The sequence below is a fragment of the Notamacropus eugenii genome, chromosome 6 (genome assembly GCF_028372415.1).
Source record: "Notamacropus eugenii isolate mMacEug1 chromosome 6, mMacEug1.pri_v2, whole genome shotgun sequence".
Lineage (NCBI taxonomy): Eukaryota > Metazoa > Chordata > Mammalia > Diprotodontia > Macropodidae > Notamacropus > Notamacropus eugenii.
In genome coordinates, this window is record NC_092877.1 from 112,065,053 (window position 1) to 112,092,743 (window position 27,691).

Here is a 27,691-nt window from a genome sequence, read left to right on the forward strand (position 1 = left end):
AAAACCCAGCCCATTCCTCGGAAGAAAACTTGAGAAGCCTTAAATTGGAAATGTAGCTTCCAAAGGCAGATCATCCAGAAACTTTCATTTGTTTTTTCATTTCATTTCTTCCCAATTATTTCACTATTTCAGGGATATAGGATTCTATTAATACAGGTACTATCCCCTCACTGATGCAGACTACAGATCCTCATTACTGAATGGTCATTGAGGGCTTCTGTGACCAGAAATACCCATCACCTTAAAGCTAAAAAACAATGAAGGGACTGCTCCTCGCAAGTTTCTATCCTCAGACCTGTCTTCCAAGTCTTCTAATTTGTTGGCACAAAGAATCAAATGTTGGACTTGGAACCAAAATGACCTTAGTTCAAATCATGTCTCAGACACTCAATAAGTGTGTAAGTCTGAGTAAATTTTTCTCTCTCTGTTTCCTCATCTGTAAAATGGGAATATCCTACTTCACAAGCTTGTAGTAAGGATGAAATGAAATAAAGTGTTTTGCAAACCTTAAAGTGCTGTACAAATGCTAGTCATCATCATACCTTTCAGTATTGCTATAACTTTCTGGGCTCCAAGACCACCTGCACAAGGTGATGAGTTGTGATACTAAAGCAGCTTTTTAGCTGATGTTTTCTATCACTATAAAGCTTATAAATATACTTTTACGTTTGCCAAGATCTTGGCCTATCACCTCCACCATGAGACTGGTTTCACATGCATCCCTTAAGATAAAGTCATTAGGTCTAACATATTTGACTCAATTATCCAATTTGGTGACAGCACAAGTCGATGTTTTTTTGATTTCTCAAAGACTTCTGAGGTAAACTAAGAGATGAACTTAGGATAGAAGGAGAAAAAAGGAATTAACAAACAAATAAAGATGTAATCCTTAATTCAGAAAAATGAATAAGTTCATTTCAATGTACGGAGGGTAATGGTCTAAATAAGGAGCTCTAGATAGCACATGGTTATTCTGTTTCACTATTTTAAATACATTTTATTAAAGAAAAGGTATATTCAGGCTTGTGATTTTTAACAAGGAAATCAAGAGTATATATCTTTTATTAACCTTTTTTGGCTTGGTTACTTGTGATTATCTTATGGTTTTTACCACATGTTTTCTAGTCTTTACTTTTAACATTCTGCATGTTTTCTCCTGTGAGCATGAGTTCATTATCATTCATTGGTGTCCAAAACTATGTAAGTGATGGTGCAATTTGCCATTTTACCTCCCAATAGGTTCACAAAATATAATAATGTGTAGCATGACTGTTTGAAAACAAGGCTGGCTTTTCCACTGAGAATTATTTCCTTTTGTATTTATATTTTCAAGGCATCTGGTCAGGTGTTTAGAAAACTGCAGAGTCAAGATTTCAGTGCCCTTGTTTATTGACAAAAGTATTCTGTGCTCAAGTGGATAGATTTGATTCCTCAAAGCATGAATTTATGGACTGATGACCCCTAATGATTCTTGCAGAGATAGAAAAGTAGAATGCTTCAGTTTGAAATCCAACAGGCTAGATTCTTGTTTTTATATTTGGAATCTCATGTTAAAAAACCTTTCCTGAGTGACATCAAATGAACTAAACAGGTATTTGAAAATCTAAATTAGGAATCTATTAGCATTACATGGAAATACAATATCATTCCTTCTCCTCTCTTTTAACTTACTAAATCGTGTTTCAGTGTTCTGAGTTCTTTTTTGTATTCATTTTTCAATATATTTTCTATATGTTCTAATTAGATTTGTTCAATTGATTAGTATGGAGTTCTGTTTAACACATAATTTGTCATGCTGAGTGCCTTATTATAACGTCTGGAGGATAATCAACTCTTAACTTTAATGATTCTCACTTTTCTTCAAGTTTCTTTTATTTTGACATAAAAATCACTAGATTAATTTGCAAATAAGTGTCCTTCAAACTATGCAAATAAAATTAAATAAATTGCTATTTCTAAATCCCCCAACCCCAAGACACACACACACACACACACACACACACACACACACACACACACACTACTAGAAGATATCCCTAAACTCATTGCCATGAGTTTCAGCTAAGTACAGTGACTGTCCCAGTTAGAGGCTAGGCTAGCACAAGAGGAATATGTATGCACACTTCCAATTCCATTTTCTGGTGAGTCAGATTAAAACATACAGTTCAAAACTTTTTTAGCGTCTAGAACTGATTAAATTAGATGTGAAATTGTATCATTTGTCTTGTTAAAGATCTTGTCACCTCTTTAATTCATACCTCCTCCGTTTGAAGCAATGATTTAGATTCTGACATGTTATATGTCACTGCCATATGATGGTTTAATCCTAATCACCCCAAAACAGAGGAGTTTTATAACAAATCACAAATGTGCTATGACTGATCAAAATATGTACGAGCAATTCATAAAAGCCATCCACATATGGCCCATGGATAGAAATTAAGCCCAAAACCCAGAGTTTGGGAAATAGAGAAATGATACATTAAGCTCCCTATTGTGCGAAATCCATTTTACTTCTTTCCGCAGGATACAGCTGCCAACCTGCTGCTGGTGGAATAGACGCAAAGGTGGGTAAACAACTTTGACAAGTAAGTGACTAAATCACAGAATGAAAAGAGTAAGGAGAACAGTGTAGTAAAACTTAGCCAATAGAAAAATAGTCCTTCTTTGAAGCCAAGAAACAGACAAAACAAAGGTTTTTTAAAGTATCAGAACCTTCAAAAAGGTACAAGAATCATAAATCTAGATTTTGGAAGGACATCAGAAACCATTTGGTCCAACCCACTCATTTTACAAATGAAAAAACAAAAACAACAAGAACACACAAAAATAAGGCAAAGCCCAAGGAGATTAAGTGCTTTGCCCAAAATTCCACAGATAGTAAATAAAATAATTAGGATTTGAACACAGTTCTCCTGACTCTAGGGTGAACACCCTTTTAAATAGCTACCAAGCAACTATGTGGTGTAATAGATTGCCAGACCTAGAGTTATGAAAATGTCCCTTTCTTAGTTCAAATCTGGTGTCGGTCACTTACTAACTGTGTGACCCTGCTCAAGTCACTTAACCCTGCTTGCCTCAGTTTTCTCATCTGCAAAATGAGCAGGAAAAGGAAATGGCAAACCGCTCTAGTATCTTTGTTGAGAAAACCCCAAATGGGGTCACAATGAGTCAGACAGGACTGAATACAACTGAACAACAACAAACCAAACCCAAATTATCACTGAATAATTAGGGTGTGGGCAGGTATGCACTCATGCATTTGATATGTACTTATTTGTTTTGGAGACAGGTTTGGAGTTGTGATTTCAACAATACAATAACTCTCAATGTCTGAATTCTATCCATTGCCAAAGATTTGAAACTCACCTGTAACTTGTAATCTTTAAAAAAAAAAATGTCTGTGTGGGCTGTGACAGTCAGAGTGAAGTGACCCTGGTGAAGCTGCTGGTATAGGTTAGAGGTAAACTTTGAACCAAGATCTTGATTACAAGGCCAGCCCTCTACTTGCTCTTCTAAACTATGTATCATTTTAAAACAATATTTTTCTATAATATTCAGCTAACAATCAGTCTGTGCCTTTGTAATTCCTCCTTTGAGTCATTCCCTCCCTTTCATATTTTCAGGTGGAGATCCCCAGGGGACAGCTACCACAACTTCAAAGTCCTCTGGAGGTCCCCTCTGTTAAAACAAGGCCACATCCAAGGTGTTTACCTTTAGTAGAGCAAACCACAGAATGCAATGAGTTCAAGGAAAACACATTTGCTAAAATGATATAAAGGCAGACATATAGGAACAAAACATGACCAAGGAAAGTTATATTTTAAACATCACCCTCGCCATGTGTGAGGGGCGCTCTGGACCTGGGCCCCCTGGGTGGATGGGAGACGCCCAAGAGTCTGGACCTGCTGACGTGGCTTTGCCACGGTGGCACTGCTGACGCGGCATTGTCACGCTGGCACTGGGGTGGCTCTACTGGACTGGGCTGGGCTCCGCCCTCAGGGAGGAACTGGGGAGGGGCTTACCCAGAATAGGAGGGCGAGTTCTGGGTGATTTAAGGCACAACACGGAAGGGGACGGCGGGACTTCTGGCTGACCATCATGTAATAAAGGTGCTCTTATCCACCTCCGGAGTTCTGCCTGATAATTTCTCCCCCCGATCCCCAAGGGGGGAGCCAGAGAAATCTGAAGACCCTTGGGCAGGGTGAGTGATGCGGTAAATAGGGCCCCGCCCCTAACAGCCATGCCTTTTATTTTTAATGTATTTTCTTTTAGTTTTCAACATTCATTTCCATAAGATTCTGAGTTCCAAATTTTCTCCCCATTTTTCCTTATTTCCTCACCTCATTTCCCCTCCCCCTCCACCCTAAATCAAATTCATTCTGATTACCTCTTCTCCCAGTCTGTCCTCATTTTATCATCCCCATGCCTCTTATCCCCCCTTTTTACTTTCTTGAAGGGTACTACAGATTTCTATATCCCATGCCTGTATATCTTATTTCCCAGTTGCATGCAAAAACAATTTTTTAACATTTGTTTTTAAAATTTTGAGTTTCAAATTCTCTCCCTTCTTCTCTCCCCACCCACTCCCATTGAGAAGGCAAGCAACTCAATATAAGTTATACAAATGTAGATATGCAAAAACCTCTATATTTGTCATGTCATGAAAGACTATATTTCCCTCCATTCTATTCCCCCCATTCTTCTTTTTTCTCCTTTGACTTCGACCTTTTTCTAAAGTATTTGCTTCTGACTACTCCCTCCCCTTCTATCACCCCTTCCCACTTAAAATACCTGCTTCTCCCCTGCTTTCCTGTAGGCTAAGACACCCAACTGAGTGTGTATGATATCCCCTCCTTACGCCAAATGCAATGAGAGTAAGTTTCTTCCCCTCCATTGTGAAACCTTTTTCTTGCTTCTTTTATGTGAGAAAATTTACCCAATTCTATCTCTCCCTTTCCCCTTATCCCAATATATTCCTATCTCACTTCTTAATTTTACTTTTTAGATTTCATACCTTCATATTCGACTCACCCTGTGCCCTCTATCTATCCATCTATCCATCCATCCATCCATTCATCCATCTATCTATCTATCTATCTATCTATCTATCTATCTATCTATCTATCTATCTCCTCCAACTACCCTAATATGAAAAGGTCTCATGAGTTAAAAATATTATCTTTCCATGTAGGAATGTAAATAGTTCAATTTTAATAAGTCTCATGATTTATCTCTATCTTTTCATGCTTCTCTTGATTCTTATATTTGAAAGACAAATTTTCTATTCAGCTCTGGTCTTTTCACCAAGAATGCTTGAAAATCCTCTATTTCATTACATGTTAATTTTTTCCACTGAAGGATTATACTCAGTTTTTTTTGGGTAGGTGATTTCTTGGTTTAATCCTAGCTCCTCTCACCTCCAGAATATCATCTCCAAATCTTTTGAACCCTCAATGTAGAAGCTGCTGGATCTTGTGTTATCCTTGTTGTATTTCCACAATATTCCATTTTTTTCTTTCTGACTGCTTGCAATATTTTCCCCTTGGCCTGCAAACTCTGGAATTTGGCTACAATATCCCTAGGAATTTTCCTTTTAGGATCTCTTTCCAGAGGCAATCAGTGGATTCTTTACATTTCTATTTTACCTTCCAGTTCTAGAATATCAGAGGAGTTTTCCATGATAATTTCTTGAAAGATGATGTCCAGGCTCTTTTTTTTTTAATCATGGCTTTCAGGTAGTCCAATAACTTTCAATTTTTCTCTCTTGGATCTGTTTTCTAGGTCTGTGGTTTTTCCAGTGAGATATTTCAAATTGTCTTCTTTCTTTCTTTTGGTTCTGTTTCATAATTTCTTGATTTCTCATAAAATCCTTAGCTCCCATTTACTGCCTTTTATATTGAAGGAATTATTTTCTTTAATGAGTTTTTCAACCTCCTTTTGCATATGGCCAATTCTGCTTTTTGAGGCATTATTCTCCTCGTAGGCTTTTTGGACTTCTTTTGCAATTTGGGTTAGTCTACTTTTTAAGGTAATATTTTCTTCAACACTTTTGGGTCTCCATTAGAAAATGGTTGACTTGATTTTCATGATTTTCTTGCATCATTCTCATTTCTCTTCCCAATTTTTCCTCTATTTATCTTCCATGATTTTCAAAATCCTTTTTGAGCTCTTCCACAGCCTGAGACTAATTCATATTCCTCCTGGAGGCTTTTGATATATGCCCTTATCTTTCTTGTCACCAAAGTAAGATTCTATAGTCTGAGTTCTTTTATGATTTTTACTCATCTTCCTAGCCAAACACTTGACTTTCTAACTCTTTCTAAAGGAAGGACTCTGCTTCCAGTGGGGGTGGGAGTGGGTGTACTGTCCCAGGCTTCAGGTGTTGACCACCCACTGTCAATGGGCCTAGAGCTCCTGAAGCAGCTTCTGCTGCTGCTGCTGGGGCTAGGGCCAGACCTGGCCAGGCCAAGTGCTCCTCTTTTACCTAGAGTCCACAGAGTTTTCCCACTGATCTTTTTAGTGTTTGTGAGTTGAGGAGTCTGAAAACTGCTACAGCTGCCACTGATCCATTCCCTTTCGGCCTATGCTGGACACTTTGTGTTGGTGTGGCCCATGCTGGACTGTGATCCACTCCCTGTCTGGTGCAAAAGACCCTTCCTATCGACTTTCCAGCTTGTCTTAGGCTGGGTATTTGTTCCTCACTTTCGTTTTGTGGATTATGTAGCTCTAGAATTTGTTTAGAGTCATTTTTTTACATTTATTTGGAGGACTTTGGGGGAGAGCTCAGGGAAGTCCCCACTTATACTCTGCCATTTTGGCTCCCCTTCCCTGTCGTTTATTTTATAAAGTGTCATTAGAATGCTGCCTTCTTTGGGCACAACACCTGTGCTGTGACCCCTGAGCTTATTTCTTTATGTAACTCAATAAACATATGGAGTCTCTGGGACTGCTCTCTACTGACAATGGAGACCCCTAGGAAGCAAATTACTCCACTGTAAGATACCATTACTGGGGATGGGGGGAGGCAGGGCAGAGAAAGAACTTCCTTTCCTTCTCACCGGGTAAAGGTGAGGGACAATTCCGTCTAAAGAACTGAATATTTCCACAGCTTACTCTTCTCAACTGTTCAACTTTCTTAAAGTCAAATCACTGCGCCTTCAGTAAGCACCTATTATGGCCAGGTACAATAATAAGTGATCAGGATGTAAAGAAAGGGATTGGAGAGGAGAAACTTGGTATCAAGGGGCTCATAAACTAATAGGGGAGATAATACGCAAATAATTATGACCATAGAAGATATATACACTAATAATTGGAGATAATAGAGGGAAGGCAATAGTGTTAAGGGGAACTGTAAAAGCTTTCTTGTAGATGGTAGGCCTTTAGATGAGACTTGAAGGAACACAAGGAAGCAAAGAGGTAGAGATAAAGAGGGAGAGTATTTCTGGAATGAGGGACAGTTGGTGAAAATGTACACTCAGGAGATAGGGGTTTTTTTTGAGGAACAGCAAGGGGGACAGTCACTGTACGTGGATGGGGGTAAGTGTAAAAAGACTTGAAAGCTAGGAAAGAATGAGGTTATAAAGACATTCTAAAATCAAAAAGATTATTTTATATTTGATTCTGAAAGGCAGAAGATAGTGATGTTTAAATCAAATAGATACCGTGTCACTGTGGGTACATATTGACTTACAAAAGCACAAATTAACATTATGTATGTTGCATTTTTATATAGTTTGTTAAGCATTTCCCAATTACATTTTAATCTGGTTCAGGTGACAGGAATTTTGCTGGAGTTTGCAGCCAGTAGGCAGAGAGATTGACACCTCTGCCATAAAGAACCATCAGGTTCTGAAAGGGTATACTCCTTGCACGATAGAATTGGGCCACTCACAGATTTGAAGCCTTTACAGTCTCCCAGTAGGTTACTCCAGGTGTGAGCCTCTGGAGTAAGCTTTCTACTTGGTAAATGTAATCATTCAAAGTCTAATAATTTACAGCCAGAGAACTTACTCCCAGTAATGCTAGTCTTAAAGGATGGTTAATAATGCATGGTATTTGTCAGAATATATTGCTGCAACTTAAAGGGCATCACAGGAAAAAATTCATGTATCTTATAAACTGGAGACAGACAAGGGGATAAAAAACAGAAAGATGGAAAGGACACCTGAGCAGGCCAATGAGACCTTAGCATTGGAGTTAAGACCAACATCTCCAAAGTAGGGTAGCCGATCAAACCCTTCTCACTAAGGGAGAAAATCATGTCCCTAAGTAGAACTGGTGAGGAGTACAGTAGGGATAAAACCAGGAACATCACCAGATACCTTCAGTTCATAGTAGGAAGAGGATCCACAATGGTGAAGGACTCCTAGGTTCAAGATTTAGGATAGCTCAGGCAGTTCAGAGACCACAAGTATCTGGGCAATCCATGAACCAGCTGAGATATAGCAATTACCTCAGAATCAGTGCAAAATCAGTGTTTTCTAAGTAGAAAAGAGGTCCTGTATAAGAGAGTCTAACTTGCCTCTTTATAACGGAAGGTGAGAAAGCAATCAGCTAAGGATCTTTAAGTTGCTAACCTGGGATATTTGGAGTATATGATTTTTTAGACTTCTGATGAGGTAAGGGAGGGGTGAACTAAAGAAAACAACCAAAGCGGAAGGGAAGGAATATAGGAAGGGCATCAAAATATGACTAAGGAACAGACAGAGTAAAAAAAGACAAGGCCAGAATTTATTTTTCTCCAACTACAAAAGGACTGTGGAAAGCCAGTCAATAATGAAAAAAAAAGTTGATGACAGCAAGAAAAGAAGCTTCTCTTCTTCCTTTGACCAAACTCAGGTTTCAATGAAATCACTGTATCATTTAAAAATAGGAACATCAATAAACTTCAGTGAAGAAGCTTAAATAGATCAGATATGCACATCAGCAAGTAAAGATTAAAGAAAATTGTTATATTCAATCATAAGCCCACTGATTAGGTTTTGACCATTAGAGAAAATCACCAGATATAAACTACATAGGTGAATGCTATGCCCAGTAATTATAAATGACACATGGTCTAAGTAAAGAGACTACAGATTATAATTTTTAACTTAGAACTTTGAGGTTAATGCCTATTTCTAAGTCTAAAGCAAAATACTATGTTAGGCATAATTGGGACACTGATTGAAAGAGGCAAAGCAAACCCTTCATGCAGTCATTCTTTCCTTAAGAATGGATTAACTTGATCATAATAAGAGCCAAAAATTGAATATAATATTGACAGCAAGATGAAAAGGGACAATTGAAAACAAATTCAAAAATAAATATGAACTCTTAAGAGGAGTTACATTTTAGTACCTGATGATAGTAAGGATTTTTAAAGTTTTCAATTATTTTACAGTTTACAGGGTAGTTAAATGTCATGTCATAATTAGAATAAAGAGGGATAGTAACTGTGTCATATAATGACAGTCATATTATGCTTAGGTTCTTGTGGAGAATGCAATGCAGAATCAAATTGAATGGATTTGTAAGAAATGTGAGGCAGGAGGGAAATTCTGATTAGCAATCCCAATTAGTAATTCTTTCCCATTCTGTCCATATATGCAGTCCAAGAATTATGTGACTTTAGGGTATAGATAGCTATTAAATACGCATCATTGAATGTCTAATCTCATTAAAATAACAATAACAAATGCAGAGCCATCATAAACAAGAAGATTCTGTAGTTATATAATGTTACATGTCTAAATTGGGAAATTCAGAATATTTAGAAATGTCAAGAAAAGACATTTCAAATAGGGAAATGAGAAAGCCAGTGAAAAAAAGGCCATCATTTATCAGGGGTGTTGTTTAAAGAAATTAATATTCATTGTTTTGATACAATAACATTAAATTTGTCATTTTTGTAGAGGGACCTCACAGAACATTCTCTAAGAAATGACAACTGACTTGTATGAAGATTTTTCTGTGAAAAGCACTTTCCTAATCATGAAATATAAAGCCTCAAAAAGTCAAACAGGAAGTATTTCGATGCAATTTAACTTAAAAGGTATCATAGTGTCAACATTTCCATAATTTTTATTCTTGGTCAAGCTCCCATTTTTTAAACATCATAGATATAAGTGAAAATTATTTTTTGATTAATTAATTTATTTTTAGTTTTCAACATCCACTTTCACAAGATTTTGAGTTCCAAATTTTTCCCCATCTCTCTTCCCACCCCAAGATATTCTGCATTCTGATTAGCCCTTCCCCCAATCTGCCCTCCCTTCTTTCATACCTCTCCCTTCTCTCTTCTGCTTCACCTCTATTTTCTTGTGGAAGATAAATTTCTATACACCATAGGCTGTATGTCTTATTTCCCAGTTGCATGTAAAAACAATTTTTAACATTCATTTTTAAAACTTTGAGTTTCAACTTCTCTCCCTTCCTCCCTCCCCACCCATCCCCATTGAGAAGGCATACAATTCCACATAGGCTATACACTTGCAGTCATGCAAAACACTTCCGCAACAATCATGATATGAAAGACTAACTATATTTCCCTCCATCCTATCCTGCACCCCATTTATCTTATTCTCTCTTTTGACCCTTTCCCTTTTCAAAATATTTACTTCAAATTACCCCCTCTTCCCATTTGCCCTCCCTTCTATCACTGCCACCCCCTGTTTATCTCATTTCCCCCCCCTTTCCTGTAGTGTAAGATGGATTTTTATACCAAATTGAGTGTGTATATTATTCTCTCCTTCAGCAAAATTTGACAAGAGTAAGGTTCATTCTTTCTCTCTCACCTCTCCTCCCCTCCATTGAAAAAACATTTTCTTGACTTTTTTATGTGAGATAATTTACCCTATTCTATTTCTCCCTTTCTCCTTCTCCCAATATATTCTTCTCTCAACCATTAATTTTATTTTTTTGATACCACACCTTCATTTTCAACTAACCCTGTGCCCTGTTTCTCTCTCTCTCTCTCTCTCTCTCTCTCTCTCTCTCTCTCTCTCTCTCTCTCTCTCTCTCTCTCTCTTTATATATATATATATATATATATATAAAATCTGAGCTCCTGTGATCTTTGGAATATTATATTCCTAGCCCTTTCATCCCTTAATGTAGAAACTGCTAGATCTTGTAATACTGAATACTGATTGTGTTTCCACAATACTGAAACTGTTTCTTTCTGGCTGCTTGCAATATTTTCTTCTTAACCTAGGAACTCTGGAATTTGGCTACAGTATTCCTAGGAGTTTTCCTTTAGGGATTTCTTTCAGGAGGTGATTGGTGGATTCTTTCAATATTTGTTTTGCTCTCTGGTTCTACAATATCAGGGCAGTTTTGTCTGATAATTTCTTGAAAGATGATGTCTAGGCTCTTTTTTAGATCATGGTTTTCAGGTAGTCCAATAATTTTTAAATTATTTCTCCTGGATCTATTTTCCAGGTCATTTGCTTTTCCAATGAGATATTTCACAATATCTGCTATTTTTTTTCATTCCTTTGGTTTTCTTTTATAAATTTTTGATTTTCCAAAAAGTCATTAGCTTCCATCTGCTCCATGCTAATCTTTAAAGAATTATTTTCTTCAGCGAGCTTTTGGACTTCCTTTTGCATCTGGCTAATTCTGCTTTTTTAAGGCATTCTTCTCCTCATTGCCTTTTTGGGTCTCTTTTGCCACTTGACTTAATCTTTTTTTTTTAAGTTATTATTTTCTTCAGCATTTTTTCAGTCCCCTTTAGCAAGCGGGTGACTCATTTTTCATGATTTTCTTGCATCACTCTCATTTCTCTTCCCAATTTTTGCTCTGCTTCTCATACTTGAATTTCAAAGTCTTTTTTCAGCTCTTCCATGGCCTGAGACCAATTCCTATTTTTCTTCGAGGCTTTGGAGGTAGAAGCTTTGATTTTGTTGCCTTCCTCTGTTCAGATATTTTAGTCTACCTTGTCACCAAAATAAGATTCTATAGTCTGATTCTTTTTCCAATTTCTGCTCATTTCTCCAGCCATTTACTTGACTTTTAAGCTCTTTGTCAAGGTATTTCTGTGCTTTGTGTGGTGGCTGTACTGTCAGTTACTTGATCCCCCCACAATCTGTGAACCTAGAACTCCAGAAATAGCTGCTGCTGCCCCGGCCTTCTCCACCCCGTGCATCACCATGTGACTGGGGCCAGACCACTCTACTCTCTCACACAAGTCTGAGAGATATTTTCCACTGTCCATCCAGTTTGTCCTTGGTGTTTAGGGGTTGTCAAATCTATATACCACCACAGACGTCAGAAATTCAGTACCCCTAGGCCTGCTCAGGTCCTGTCTGTGCCGGTACCACTCGTGCTGAACTTAGCTCTGCTCCCAGTGTGGCACAATAGATGGTTCCTATCAACCTTCCACGTTGTCTTGGGATGGAGATTTGCTCTACTCTGTCATTCTATAGGTTCTGCAGCTCTGGAATTTTTTTAGTCATTTTTACATGTATTTGGCTAGGCATGCATGAAGAGCTTAACAAATCTCTGCTGCTACTCTGCCATATTTGCTTTGACCCCCCCCCCCAAGTGGAAATAATTACAACTCACTGTTAGATGGGAAAGAGGGAGGAAGAGGAAGAGAGAGAGAGAGAGAGAGACAGAGAGAGACAGAGACAGAGACAGAGACAGAGAGACAGATAGAGAGAGAGAGAGAGAACTATTATTATTTATGACATAATGGCTATAAAATTGCCTTTGGTTCTAAAAGAACTGAGTTCAAGTGCCACCTGTGATATATATTAGCTTCACGCTAAGGGTGAGTCACTTTACTTCTGGGTATGCTACAATGACCTGTATTGCTAAAGCAACTTTCTTTCTCTAGGTGTTCCCCCTACCAACGAAATCACGGGTCCAATATATATCCCTCTCAATGACAAGAGTTTTATCAATTTTCCCCTTAAATTAAATGATTGGTCTAAATATTTAAACCAGAGAAGGATAGGAAAGAGATATCTTTTCGAGAAAAGTTACTTTCTGTCTTTCATTGCTCAAATGACTATATTTGGTAAAAATTATGCATATCTCCAACCTATGGAGGAGTTAGGCATCAATATTCCCATTTCAGAGGTGATCAAACTTATCTGCATGGCACAGTGGTTAGAGAGCTAGCCTGGCAGTCAGGAACACCAAGGACTCAAGTTCTATTTCTGGCAAATCCTGGCTAAACAATCATAGGAAGATCATGTAGCCTTACAGTGCCCTACCTTCAGTCCCAGCAATTTGAAAAAGTGCCAGTCTCAAGGCTAGCAAGAAATCATACATACATGCATACATATAGTAAAACATATACATAGCAAAATATTGTTGTTGTTCAATTGTTTTCAGTTATGTCTTGCTCTTCATGACTCCATTTGGGATTTTCTTGGCAAAGATACTGGAGTCATTTGCCATTTCCTTCTCCAACTTATTTTATAGATGAAGGACTGAGGTAAACAAGGTTTAAGTGATTTGCTGAGGATCACGCAGGTAGCAAGTGTCTGAGGCCAGATTTGAACTCACAAAAATGAGTTTTCTTATATCCTGTCGTGGCACTCTATCACCTGTGTCACCTAGACTTCCCAAAAGTATACATACAAATATTGTTTGTTTTACTCAATAGACAAAATATGTATATATATATATATATATATGTATATATATATGTAGTAAAACAAAAAACATGTGTGTATGTATATATACATATACATATATATTAAAAATAAATAAACCAACTTAATGGATGGATTTACTATGGACTTCTGGTATAAATGGAAAAAGCTTTTAATTCAAACTTAGACCTCAAATATAGAAATATATTTGACACATACCAAATTACCAGGGAAAATCACAGCTCAGATATTTTTATGGGATGGTACAATTATAGATTTTAAGGCTGGATGGGACCTTAGGGGGTGGTCTAGTCCAAATTCTTCCTTTTAGAGACACAGAAACTAAAGCCCAGAGAGACTGACTAGCCAAAATGACACAAATGTAAGTCAACAGAGGCTTTCTACAAAGGATTGCTCCTAGGCAAAATTGATTCTCCTTGACACAAAAACTCATTTAAAAAAATTCCGTATCCTTCCTGTGTTTTTCTGCATTTCTGTAAGTTTGAGACACTGCCATCTTCAAAGCATTAAATTGAGAATCAGTCAAAGGACAGTAGAGAATGGCATGAAGAGCCTGCAACACATTATAAATAAGGAAAAACAAAGGAGAATCACTATAAAGAATATCATAGAAGACAAATGAAACAAAAAAAGGACTGGTCATGTGACAAGAGCAAAAGTTAGTAGATGAGTGGCTCAGGTATTACACTGTTACCTTCACAGTGCAAGGAGAAAGGAAAAGAAGTTTCCCGAATAGTGGGTCCAACCTTTTTGGGAAACTTAAGGGGGGACAGGGGAAAAGGGAATAGGAATAGGAAGACATAAATGAGTTGCAACATTATCAAGGAAAGGAATACTTATAGAGATCTCAGATCTTTGGAGTATTTTTAAAACATTTAAAATCTCAAAAGGACGATAGAGATCAGCTGCTCCAATGTCTTCATTTTACAGATGACAAAAGTGAGGGCCAAAGAATTTGAGATTAACTGAAGTTTATGCGTCAGTATAGTGACAGAGTTGTGACTGCATCCTCTATTTCCTGACTCCCTATCCACTATTCCTTTCCTACTGCACTCAGTAGAAAAAATGACTTTAGTCCTAAATTGAAAACACAAACGCATTGAGTTTATACTCTAAAGAAAATTATAAGTGTGTATAGTGAACACAAATGCCAATAAACTTTAAGGTATGGAAGAATGGCAATTTAATTTTTGCCTAAGGAGAATTAGAAGATAGCTCAGAATTAATCAAGGACATCTTAGCATTCAATACAATGTGTGCCTTATTGCTTCAATTTAGCGTTTTAACAAGATAACTAATAAGGAAATAATGATCAAAATTAAATTATTCTAAGATTGGTTAAGTGGTAATGCTTAAGAGTAGGATTTGTTCTTTACAGAAGGATAACATTCCTTTTTCATTGCAATTGTGTGGAATAGAATGGTGATTGAAACCATTAAGTTGCCTATGTCTTCCATTTAAATGAATAAATATTGGGGAAATTGTTCTTGTTCATTTCTGTAACCCCTAAACGTACTTTGTATACACTGAATCTAGGTGGTGCCAATAACTAGTTATAAAAGAAACATTCAAATTAATCAAAATAATGTATAAAACAGCTTTTCAAACCTTAAAGTGTTAAAGAAACGTCAGATCAAAGTGTTCTCAGTTCAAATTAAAAAATCAGAATTTAGTGAAAATGCTTTCAAACAATGGCTACATAATTCTTTTGTCTCCTTTCCTCTTTGCTCCATCTTCCCTTAACTTCCTTGAGGTCTTCTACTCAACATCTTCCATTTGACAGCTTCTACTTAAATAATAATAATTAACTTTCCATTACAAATGGTTGTTTAAACATCTAGATATAGCATTAGTCAAACCCAAGTGTTAGTCCTTTCTCCACAAATCAGGCCTTGGTTAACTGCCATGATACCAAGCAACTTAGCAGTATAATCATATGGGGTAGGTAAGTCATTGATATTCCCATCCCTAGGCCTTAATTTAAAATGCAAGCTAAGTCGAAGTGAAGCAGTCTCAGTCCTTCTCCCCAGAGGATAGGAGTAGGCAGAAACAATGAAAGGTCATTGAAGAATTCTTTAGTTCATCTACTGAAGACACTGTGCCATCCAACCCTATGGGCATTCTTAACTAGCTCAGTCAACACTAGTATATTCAGAGTTGCTTAAATTATGCTTACCTTATTTTGCTACATTTTTAAATGTATTCTGTTTCCGTGATGGAATACAGTGTTTCTAAAGAGTGCAGAACAATACAAGCCATAATATTCTAAGGTATCCTTGGACTTTAGAAAGCTCCTGGACAAATCTCTGTATGCCAGAATCAAGAAAAAGGGGGCTTACATACTATGTTATATATTTGCCCTCCTTATAAACTTTATTTTAATAACAGTAAATTATAATTATAAATTTCCCTTTGAATACAAGCAGTCTCTCATTTATTCAATAAGTATTTTTGAAGTACCTACTGACATATAAGTCTAATTGTATTCATTTTATACTTCATCAATTCAGTGAATAGTTCCTATTGGTGAGACAACCCTTCTATTCATGCAGGTTGCAACCTTTCTATGGCTTTCATTCATATTCTTCAATAAATGAAGTTGTGTTCATACATCTTTCTGCATATCACTTTCATTTCCCATTCCAAAAAGTTATTTCTTGTATCAGAAAAATGTGATGTTATAGGTAATCTTCCAAACCCAGGGACCTCCACTTGTGCAAAGAAGCTGGAAGATGATGTCTTATCTTATCTCTTTTTGGAGCTCAATCCCTAGAATTATAATTTATCAACATTTAATTTCAATGATTTTTGTTTATGTTTCCACTGAAACTGTCATAGCCATTATGTATATAGAAGCACAAGAAGTACTTCTATAAATACTTTAGTAGATATAGTGCCTCTCCGTTTTGACAAATAAAAAAGTCAATGACTTGACTTCCTTGGTGTGTGTGTGTGTGTGTGTGTGTGTGTGTGTGTTTATATATATTAGATCTATGCATATAATCATATAAACAAGTATGTATTTTACATACATACATACACACGTGTGTGTGTATGTGTGCATACTACAGAGACCTACAAAATGTATATCATGCACTTTTTTCCAATGTTTAATGGCATGATTATTAACATTCACACCATACTGTTGTATATTTTGTGAGATCTAGTTGCAACTATCAGTGGATTATTTTCTATTAAAATGGCATTGTTCCTTCTGGTGAAAATAAGTTACCTACTCAATTCTAACTTGTTCTATGTGCAGGCTATCCAAGAATAATTGGGATTTTTAAAAGATACTCAGAGTTCTTTGCAGGATTAGGAGGGCTCTGTGAAACAATGAATAAAGCACTGGACTTATAGTGGGGAGAGATATGAGTTTGAATGTCATCTCTTGAAATAATTAGCTGTGTGTGACCCTGGGGCAGTAAAGTAACTGATCTGAGCTTTAGTGTCTCAATATTTTAAATAGAGATAATAATGCCTAGAGTGATGATCTCACCAGGATTTCATAAAGACTGAATGAGATCTAAAGTATTTTGTAAATCTAGATAAATATGCACTGTTGTTATAGACATAAGTAGTCAAATAATCACCTTAAAACTAGCAAATGCTCTTAACTAGCATAATGCTGGTGACATAATAGGGATTCAATGAAAACTTATTGAAACAATTTTGGATCCTGGAAAGCAGCACACTATGTAAACATACAAAGATTAATTTCTTTAGAAATATGTAGAGGTATACAAATTATTGCATATCTGTATACATAAAATTTAAATACACAGAGAAGAATAAAAATATGAAATTAGTAAAGTGATTTTTAAGTCATTTTACTAAAGAACCATAGACTCTCAGATTTGAAATGTGCTTCCAAGTTTATCTAATATAGATCTGAATAGAAATCCTCTTTACCACATGCCAGTTGAGGCTGAATCGGTTTCCATTTGAAGACTTCATTTTGAGGCAACCCAAATCATTTGGGAGAACATTTTATTATGGAAATTTTCCTTATATTGAAATCAAATTTTTATTTGCAACTTCCAGCCTTTGTGCCTACTTCTGACCACTGAAGTCCAGCACAACTAATGTATCTTTCAAATGAAAGACCACGAGGTACTTGTTATCAAGCTATCATGATAGAAAGCTATCATCCAGAGCCCTCAGCCATGTCTTCTTTACTCAAGATTAAACATCACTCCACCCTCTAAAACCAGTTCAACAAATTTGCATGTAGAATGATTTCTAGTTCCTTCACCATTTTATTTTCTCTTCTCTAGACTTGTTCTAACGTGTTGACGCCTTTCTTAAACTCTGTTGCCCAGGTCAGAACACAGTTCTAGTGTTCTCTCACTTCCGTGATTCTGTGCTTGAAACCATGCTTCTTTTAATTTAGCCTATTTTTCTATTAATTTTTTTTTGTCTAAATTGACTATTAAAACCTCAAGATCTTATTCATGTGAACATTTTTCTTCATTTTGTTTTTAATTCTGTATTCATAGGATCAAAGACTTACAATTGGAAGGGACCATCTAGTACAAATTTCTTATTTTATAGATCAAACTGAGACTGAGAGTAGTCAAGTGACTTGCCAAAGATTACATATCTAGTAAGTATCAGAGCTGGGATCTGAACTTACATCTTCCTGAGTCCAGGTCTAGCCCTTAATCTACTATGCTATGGTGCCTCTCTATAAATATGTCATTTAAAAATAAATGTGAAATATTACATTCATCTCTATTATATTTTATCTTATTACATTCAGTCCATTGTTATAACCTGTCAAAATATTTTTGAATCTTATTCCATAAAATACATTAGTTATGTGTCCTTTCCAGTTTTGTGATATATACAAGTTTTATGAGCAAGTCACCTTATGCCTTTTTCAAAGTCATTTATAAAAAACCTTAAACATAATAGGACCAAGGGCATTGACATTCAGTAGCCTTTATACAGGTAAAAGCATGGAATACCTTTTCACTTGCCTCTTAACAAAATGGTTTCTCCTTATTGTAAAAACTAATGAATATTTATCATTTTTCTTAACTCTTCAAGACCTGAAAGTGAGAGTTTTGGTTTATTTTGCTTTTTTAAATTCTCTTAATAGGGCTACAAAATAAGTATGACTTGTACTGAGATTTCATGGGGGTTATAGGTTTAGAACTGGAGGTCGTCAGTAAGTTAACAAGCTTTTTTTAAAATATTTAATATATGCCAGGCACTGTGCTAAGTTGTGGGGAGAGGTCATTGAACCCAACTACCTCATTTTACAGATGAAGAAGCAGAAAGCCAGGGACTTAGTGAGCTAAGGTTATATAAGTAGTAAGTGATAAAGATGAGATTCCATTCCAGTCAAGAACTAGTTTAAAATGTAAATGGCTTTGGGAAAAGTTTTTGACAAGATTCATTTGTTTTGCTCTGTTTTGAACCCAGATGCACTTTAGTGCTCTTCACATACTTCAGTGCAAAGTAGTCCTATACACACAAATTGGAGATTTTTACAGAAATATTCTCTTCTCTTGAGCTATGTTGGAATTAAAGGTTATTTTTGTTATATAATGAAGTGCATCAACAAATTTAATTTAAAATATACATTAAAGAAAAATGGTATGATAGTAGGTTTTCTCGATCATTTATAGTTTTCCCCAAAGGTACATCAATATAAAATTGTCAGTTTCAGAATTGAGAAGTGATTGTCAGTACAACAAAAGAAGCATACTGTCAGGATGGCATCATTTTTTTCTAGAAACAAAAGTACCTTCTTCAGTAATCATTTATTTTCTTTGCCTCTAAATTTACTTTTTCACCAAACTTCCCTATGGATATTAATGACATCACCATCTTCCCAGTCACCCAGGCTTAAAATTTAGAAGACATCTTTGACTCTCATTTCCCTTTATCCACCCACCATTGCCATTAAGTCAACAAGTCTTGATTGCAAAATATTTTTCATGTCCTTTTCCTTTCCACTCACACTATCAACACATTAGTTCAGATATTTATCACCAATTCAACTATTATAATAGCTGCCAACTGGTTTCTGTCCCTCCATTCTTCCCCCTTTTGAATTCATCCCACAAACAACTGTCAAAATAATCTCCCTGTGCCACAGTTCTTGGGTAGCTATGTCATACAGTGGATAGGGCACCAGACCTGGAGTCAGCAGTACCTGAGTTCAAACCCAGCTTTAGATGCTTACTTAGATGTGTAACCCTGGGCAACTCAATTAAGCCTGTTTATTTCAGTGCCTCATCTGTAAAATGGGCTGGAGAAAGAAATCACCAACTATTTCAATATCTTTTGCAAGAAAACACCAAATGGGGTGATAAAGAGTCACATGACTGAAACACCTCCACACCACCACCAAAAAGGCATGCATAGTTCTGAACCCTGTGCTTGAAATCTTTTAATGGCTCCTTATTGTCGACAGAATTTGTTTTAAAGTCTGTTTTTAAGACCCTCTATAATCTGATTCCAGCCTACCTTTCTATCTATACTTCAAATTACTTCTTCTTATGTTCAAGTTGAACTTGCCAGTTTCCTTTGCTCCAATTCAACAAGTTATCTCCTGCTCCTATGCCCTCTTAGAAGCCCATAATGCACTCCTTCCTCATATCTACTTTTCACTACCTTTACTTTCCTTCAAAGTTCAGCTACCTTAACACCTTGTCCAACAAGCCTATTCTAATGCTCACTGCTAAAATTGTTTCCCCCATTCAAAAAGTTTTATATTATCTGGTTCACTCTGCAAAATGTAAACAATTATCTACCCATACATATTTGTATATGAAATATATATATATATATATATACATATATATATGTATATATATATATATATATATCTGTGTGTTTGAGTGTGTATGTGTATCCCATGTTGATGTTAAACTGGAGTTCAGAAACCATGCTATACATGAACAGAAGTTAGATCTACCAAGTTAGATCTATCTACCGATCTATAGATCGATCGATCAATAGATAGATGTCCATGTATCTGTCTATATCTCCTCATTAACACATGGTCCTTTATAAGTGATCAGCAAAAATGGATTAAATGATTTAATGTTTTCTTTACCCATTGCCAAAAAAAGTTTTAATTATTTTTAATTCAAATTTGCCAGTTATTTTGGCATTAGACAGACCCAACTTTAGAGTAGTTTGAAGAAAACAAATTACCATTTGCAACTAGCCTTGGAACACATCAAATATTGCTAACATCTCAAACAATCACATCCAGCTATGTGGCAACATGATCCTAAGGAATCAAAGGTCAAATTGTACCTGGCAATGTTCCACTGTTCCAGTTCAGCTGTCCAGACTCCCAGACCTTGAGTCAAGAATATCTGAGTTCAAATATATCCTTAGACACTAGTTTTATGACCCTGAACAAGTCATTCAATGCTTGTTTGCCTCAGTTTCCTCATCTGTAAACTAATAATAATTTATACAGTTATTTAAAGTTTCAAATGTACTTTAAGACAGTAACTGATTTTATCCTCACAACCTCTCTGGGAATTAAGTGTTATTTATTACCCCCATTTTATAGATGAGTTAACTAAGTGACTTAAGTAACTTGTCCGGAATCACAAAACCGGGAAGTATCTGAGGTTGGATTTACAGTCAGAAAGTCTATCTTTCTATCCACTGTACTGTCTACTAATTTTTGTAAAATGATTATAATAATAGCTCCTAATTCAGAAGGTTGTTTTGAAGGTAAACAGATTACAATTGTGCAGTGATTTGTAAACCTTAAAGCATTATATACAGACTAGCTATCATCTTCATCATCATCATCATCTTCATCATCATCATCATCATCATCACCATCATTATCATGATCATTTCTATCCTGTTCTTTTCTTGACCCCATTACTCTTACTGGTATGGTTCCTAAACAAATATGTGGATATATATTTGTGTATGTGTGCTGTGTGTTTGTGAGTGTGAGCGTGTAAGAGGCAGAAAAAGGAAGGGAAAAGAAGAGTGATCTCTACTAGAATCTGCTAAAAAAAATATCAGTGTCACTTTTTTTAAAAAAGCTTGTTTCTTTATGACATATTTATAGAATACTATCAAGCCTTGTGATGGGGGCAAAAATCATAAAAATAGGAGGAATATTAATAACTTGGTGGCAGTTTTTTCATGCTTATAAATAACAAAAATTGTTAGTAAGCGAATGATGAAGGGCATTAGGCCATACTGTCATTAGATAATTTAATGACGTTCTTCGTGTTACTTTGGACACAAAGCACTAATGAAATTTTCTACATTCTCAGGAACATATATAGTCTTCCCAGTAAGAGGCTAGATTGCACACTTTTCCAAAACAGTCTTAAATGATGTGAATTTGAAAACATTCAGTTGTGGTTGATGGTGAAAAAAAGCTTTCATGTACTGGTTCTTCATTAAAATATTATAGAAAAAGAGAGACTATCCTATTCCAATCTGACTTTTTGCCAAATGAAAAAGGCATGAGAAAATAGATATTAAGGTAAAAATCAGGAATAGGATCGATAAGTGGGAATGGGTATACAGAAACAGTCTTAGGGAGGGGGGATGCAGGGGAGAGAAGTGTCAGTTGGATCTCTTTATCCCCCCAAATCCCAGTAGCCATTGTTTCAACCATAAAGAGAAAAGGTTAAGTTTATTCAAAAAGTTAATTTGCCCAAGGTAAGCAAGTGCAGCTTTAATATCAGCATTTATTCATGTAGTAACCAAAATTTACAATGACCATTATTGTTTAAGATATGAGTTTACATAATATAATAAATAGGAGTTTGGAAGGCATAGTAAACATCTCAGAAACTTACTTGAGCATTCTAGTAAGTGGTGAAGCATTTTAAACATAAACCATTCCAATACAATCCAATAAACATTTATTAAACTCCTACTTTTTGCCAAGCATTGGGCAAAGCAGTGTATATACAATTAATAAAAATAAAATGATCTCTGCCCTTCAAGGAGCTTATAATCTAAACAGAGAGATACACACACAAAAGGAGGCAGGAAGGGTGAATATGCATGGGAAGGGAACACCAGGGGGCATCTCATTCCATGGAGCTGAAACCAGGCAGGGCAATAAATACAAAGGGGAATGATCCGAGAAGCCAGTCTCTGCCCACTATAAAGGAGGGCACTGGGAGGCTTTTGGTACTGTACCCTCCAGGTGTAGAGGGGAGAGGAGGTTTGAAGGAGGCTAACTCATTCAAGGCTTGAGTTAGCAGTTTGATGATAAGCTTAGAAGTGATGAGCTTGTCCAGGGAGAGTCATCTTGTTCAGTGGAGTTGAAACCAGGAAGGTCAGCAGATGCAAAGTGCATTGTTTGACTGAGTGTAACTTTTGATCTACATTCTCTGAGATCTACTGAAATTATATATGTTACATATTTTTAATACAAGTATATGATACACATACAAGTGTGCATTATATATATGTTATATATATGATGTACATATGTAAACATACATGTATATAATTTAATACTCAAAATCTTTTCAATCTGGCAATACCTGCCTAAGCTTGCATTCTGTAAGCCTTTTACAACAATGGGAGCAATAATAACACCAATAATAACAATATCCAAAATTGATACAGTACTTTAACATTTACTTGAGTCTCACAACAACCCCCTGAGCTAGGAACTATTATTTTTACTGTTTTACAGATAAGAAAAGGGAGACTGACAGGAGTTAAAGTGACTTGTTTATAGTCACACCATTAAGAAGTCATCTGAGGCATGATTTTATCCCAGGTACTAGGCTCCAAGTCTCATGATCTCTAGCTTTCTCAGCCCAGGATCAGTCACTTCCACTCTGCTATGAGGTGATAGATTAGGAGAAAGAGATGGAGAGACAGAGAGAGGATGTGCTTTTAGATATGAATAAGTTCACTAAATTTATAAATTAATTCCACTGATAGGAAAGGGTTTGGAAAGATTTTCTAGGCCTCATACACTTCCACCTGTAAACAATTCCTGTTGTCCTATATAATAACAGGCTTCATGTAAAAATTTTATATCTAGTTTCTTATGAATACCATATGTAAATCAAATCTAGAGAAAATATATTAACTGAGAATGACCTCTCTCACCCTCCCACATATACCAGCTGGTTGTATCCAATATTCCTGTGTCCTCTCTCATGCCTCTAGTTAAGAATTATAAAATTTTGGCATTGCTATATACTTTCCAGTGGGAGTTTTTACCATACACTAATGTTTAATAATATATACCACTATTTTGGCTTAATTATAAAAGAATAATAGACAGATTGTAACATGAATCATTTGATCCTCCTTGATCCTCTGAAACATTCTTAGAGAAGTCTTAGGGAAAACAGAACACAACCATGAAAAACCCATAGGGTTTTACTTCTAGAAGACAACATTTGCAGTTAATATTATTACTCTATTCTTTTTACCAGTACTGATGAAGAGGCTGCCTGACATAGTAGGCAGAGCTCTGGGCTTGAAGTTGGAGGACTTTGGGTTCAAATCCCAACTCACATACTTAGTAGCTCTGTGTCACTGCTCAAGTCACATAACATTTCTGAGTCTTCATTTTCTCATTGGTAAAGTAAGAAAAATAATAGCACCCACCTCATAGTGCTGAGTATCAAATGACATCCTGTATGTAAAGAATCATATAAATAGATTATTATTATGGTTTATAATTCCACAATCATAATTTCTAAAATTTTCTAAGGAAAAAAAAAGATTCTCATGTCTATTTTCTCCCTTTAGGTCTTGAACTCCCTCAACCTGTAGCCGGTTCAATTCATTACTCGCTCATAAACGGGTTTGTAGGTTTTGTTTTCCTCTAATTGACCTTTACAGGTAAACTATGTCTCACAGAGCAGAGATAAAGTCTTAGATCTGCTTTACATCTTCCACATTGTCTAACACAGTGTTAGACAAGCCGTAGATATACACAAAAGACTTTTTTATAGGACATGAGATTTTACGCTTTATGGAGAAAATACAAGAAAATTTTAATCTTAGGAAACATAAGTCCCTACAAGTTTCTTTAGAACAGTAACTGTCATTTTTTAATATATGACTACAGTCCCCAGACTCATAATGAATTGTTTGTAAGTATATATACATATGCGTGTATGTATGTATGTATGTGAATTTAAAGTTTCTTGAGGGTAGGAGTGATCTTCATTTTATTGATCACATATTCCTTGTACTTATTGCAGTGCCTAGCATATAATGAGTCCTTCCTTAATCAATGCTTTTTCTATCTAACATTTTATATCTTTTTTTTCTCTTTAGTAGAAGGTATAATGGGAGAATAATTGATATACTAAAATATAATCAGGTGGATATACTTTACATTACAAATAGAAACCATGCCATCTCACTTGATTTTATTCTTTTTCCAGCCTTTCTTTCCTCAAATCTTTTGTTTTATTTTCCTTTCCTCTTTCACACACACACACACACACACACACACACACACACACACACACACACACACAGAGGCAATTTTAAATTAAGAAAGAAACATTCAGAATTGAAGCAATTAACCAAAAATAAAACTAGAGATTCCAATTCCTGCTGTAATGGCTTAAATTTGTTAGTGCTTCAAACCAGCCAAACTGAATAATCAATCAAAGACAGGGGCAGTTTTCTAATATTTCCACCTCAACAGCAGCATTTACAATACCTCCCTATTTAGTATCATTTACAACAATAATTTACATATTGTTCATAAGAATTCCAAACAAGATTGAGTCTTACACAATACCTCTGGCATTACAAGTTTCCTCCCAGTAACAGGATTCATTTTTCTGTGTTTATGTATTTTCACACAATGCTGCATGATGTAGTTCACATATGAACCGATCCAAACAAATTTCTTGATGACAAAGAAAGTGAAGACTATAAGACAATTTCTTTAACACCATGGGAAAAAAAGGCGGGGTCATCTGGACTTGCTGATTTTCATATGGAAAATTTTCCAATTACTGTATTTCCTTATCTGTTTTCTGTCAATAGACATTTTTTCAAGGTCTTCATTATTTCTTCACAATTGTTTAATGGAAAACTTCACTTAAATAATGAGCTCAATAACTGTTCCAATTTAACATCATCATTCATTTTTGTTCTTTTTCTCATTCTTTACCAGAGTCTTTTCTCTTTAGGATCTTTCCCTTGGGTATACTATCTTTGTAAATGCTTTTTTTTCTTTTTTCTCCAATGCTTTTATGAACATTAACTCATTCTGCATTAGCTTCTTACTTGAATATGTTCCTTTCAAGTGACAATTAAGCCCTCTCATATTCATGTTCTATCCTCCTATTTTCTTTATTTTCAGAATAGTTATTGCTTGTTACCACTGCTCCATTCTTTTATTAAACCACTCTCTTTTTAATGGAATTAAATGCTTCATTTTATTTGTGATATTTTCAATATAAGTGTCTTTCTTACCTTAAAGATCTCACTACTCTGCCCTACTAAAAATTATTTCATTCTCACAATTTTCTCTACTTAAAACCAAAAAGTCTTGAAAATTTAGTCAATTTGATAGGATTTTATTTTAAAATTTTGAATCAATATTGATTAGTGATGTTAGTTTATATCCTGATGCCTTCAAGGTAATTTATTGATATGCTAAATTTATTTTCTATAACAGTTTATTTTCAAATTTATAATCTTTTCCTTCATAAGTATAAAAATGCATCCAAACTCTTTCTAGATCATAAATTTATAGTCAGTATCATTTAGTAACTTGCATTGTTACAGCATCATCATCATGACTGTTAAGATATCATTGTTACAAAGAACTCCTAGCAAGCAAACTTCCTCTACTGAGGACATTTAACAGGTCCTCTGCTCCACATAGCTTCATAAGATTGACTGAGGAAGTAAGGCATAAAGTCAGTATATATCAGAGTCAGTACTAGAACCTAGGTTTTCCTAACTTGTAGGCTGGCTCTCTAACCATGTTCTACTACTTCAAATAAAATATAACATAACTTTATATTTAAAAAGTATACTCTGAAGTTACTGTTTTCTTTTCTGTCTTTTCTTTCTTTTCTTTTCTTCTATCTAGAGAGATAACAGCCATACTTTACTCTTTATCATTCCTCCTCAAAATCATTTTGGTTTCCCCTATTTCCTATCAAAAATATTTCTCACTAGTATTTCAGAAATAATTTCTATAAAGTGCTCCCAATACATACCACTTTTCTTTCATAAAAACCTCAAGTATTTTTTTTATTTTAAATTGGTTTTCTTTTGGTGAAAACTATATAGTAGATCCCTTAAATTAAAAGTATTACTCTGGTGTTTGTATGTGCGTGCGTGTGTGTGTGTGTGTGTGTGTATGTGTAGGAAATGTAAATGAATATTATGTTTTTTTTTTTACTAAAGACTTCTTCTGATATTATATCATTACCAAACTTGACCTAAGCAGGGGGAATACCCCAGAGTCAGGAGAATTGAATTCACATCCAAGTTCCACAATTAATTAATTTAGAGCAGGTCATTCGAATTTTCATAAGATGTTTTTCAACTGGAAGATGATCAGTTACTATAAGCACTTCTTCTCCAGTACTATATTATTAAAGAAAAAAAAGTTGCATTTTCACTAAAAGTTTCTGATTTGTTGGTTATTCATGACTTTTCATCTTCCTCAATTTTATGCCTTTTGTCATTTCACCACTCAACAATTCCAAGTGACATGGAGGAGACAAAACAACAAGGAATTCTGTCAGCTGCAGAAAATAGCTAGGGGACAAAGCTATTGTTTTAAGTAAAGTTGGAGAAATAGTTATCTGTAACTTTCCTTCACCCCCAGATCATTTTCATCACTATCTGTGAGTTGGATGTAGCATAAATGTAAACATTATGGGCTTTATTAAGGTTATTACACTTGAGTTGAATATTCACACTCCTTTAATACAATGTACCTAATATAAAAGACAGCAAAATGTCTCCCTAGTTTGTAATCAAGACAGATGACATAAAGAGAAACTCATCAAAACTGGAGTTCAAAACTTTGAGTGATAAAAACCATCCCTATATCAGTAAATATAAAACTCTCCTGTGTATTCGATCATCAGATGCCTGGAATA

At 35.5% G+C, this 27,691-nt stretch overlaps 1 long non-coding RNA gene across 4 annotated transcripts in view; it reads left to right on the top strand.

Annotated features, from left to right (window-relative positions):
* Positions 1 to 3,884: 3,884 nt before the first annotated feature.
* Positions 3,885 to 27,691, top strand: part of LOC140511684 (uncharacterized) — a 65,340-nt gene continuing 41,533 nt past the window's right edge. Inside the window, exon 1 of one of the 4 annotated variants that reach the window (XR_011969631.1) lies at positions 3,885 to 4,204. This is a non-coding gene — a long non-coding RNA (uncharacterized lncRNA). The remainder of the gene's footprint in view (positions 4,205 to 27,691) is intronic. The other 3 variants (XR_011969632.1, XR_011969629.1, XR_011969630.1) reach the window with 3 other exon arrangements.